Source organism: Mus caroli, chromosome 5 (assembly GCF_900094665.2).
Source record: "Mus caroli chromosome 5, CAROLI_EIJ_v1.1, whole genome shotgun sequence".
Taxonomy (NCBI): Eukaryota; Metazoa; Chordata; class Mammalia; order Rodentia; family Muridae; genus Mus; species Mus caroli.
Window position 1 is genome coordinate 117346352 of NC_034574.1, and position 1242 is coordinate 117347593.

General features: G+C 47.1%; 1 protein-coding gene across 2 annotated transcripts in view; it reads right to left on the reverse strand.

The window, feature by feature from the left end:
- The window catches only part of Cdk2ap1 (cyclin dependent kinase 2 associated protein 1), a 9100-nt gene that overhangs the window by 1007 nt on the left and 6851 nt on the right, over positions 1–1242 (reverse strand). The window lies entirely within an intron of this gene.

Genomic DNA, 1242 nt, shown 5'->3' on the forward strand with positions numbered 1-1242 from the left:
AAAAAAAAAAAAAAAGTAGAATACAGTGCCCAGGCATGGAGGCTCACCCTGCAATCCTAGTACTCAAGGCAGAATCAGAAGTGAGTTTGAGGACAGCCTCAAAGTTTTTCACACTAGTGTGACGTGTCTGGGCTGGGGTGGAGGGCCAGCAGCTCCCCCAGAATGTACCCCGCAGTGGCTATTTGGTATATATAATTCAATCCGCTGGCTTTTGGGGTGGATGGAAATTTATTTCAGACTTCATAGTTCTTCCCGAGAATTTCTATCTGTGGAACCAACTCTGCAGTTCCCAGAACTCTCTCATCTCCTTTTGCCATGGAAGCAGCAGTATTGATGCCACCAGGGAACCCACCCCCCCCTCTTGCTACCAGTTGCCATCTCCAGTATGTCCCCATTTGTACCCAGTCTAGCTTCAGTCACTTTCTCCACAGAGCACCCATGGGACTCAGGCAAAGACTGGCTTTCAGCTCCAGGCTGTCCCTCAGCTGGCCTGGCTCTAGCTGGGAATGTGACTTCAGTGCAGCCTTCTGCCACAGATCACAGATCCAGGCCATCTCCAGTCTCTGCCAAGTTCATTCCATGAGGTTTTTAATCAACTAAGTCCCTCCTGGTCAGAAATGAACCTAGAGCTCTGCAGGGCTCCTGTGACAACTTCTGAAATCGAGCTGTTCTTGCCTCGGCAGCTCTTTCATAAGGCAACACCCTGCTCAGCCCCCTTCACACCTCACACCCTGCATCCGTGCTTCTGTGACATCAGCCTCCCTTTTAAGTCACTCAAGAATCTTGGGGGGGCGGGGGGGGCGGTTTGATTTAATGAACACAGTTTCAATTTTGTAAGATAAAAGGTTCTGGGTACAAATACGGTAATGATTATAATAATGTGAGTGAGCTTCAGTTCTTTTTTATTTATTTTTATTTTTTTATTTTTTATTTTTTTGGTTTTTTGAGACAGGATTTCTCTGGCTGTCCTGGAACTCACTCTGTAGACCAGGCTGGCCTCGAACTCAGAAATCTGCCTGCTTGAACTTCACACCTGGCTTGAACTTCAATTCTTAACATGTTAAATTATATGTCACATATATTTTGCCACAATTAAAAAAAAAAACACAAAGCTGGGCGTGGTGGCGCACGCCTTTAATCCCAACACTCAGGAGGCAGAGGCAGGCGGATTTCTGAGTTCGAGGCCAGCCTGGTCTACAAAGTGAGTTCCAGGACAGCCAGGGCTACACAGAGAAACCCTGT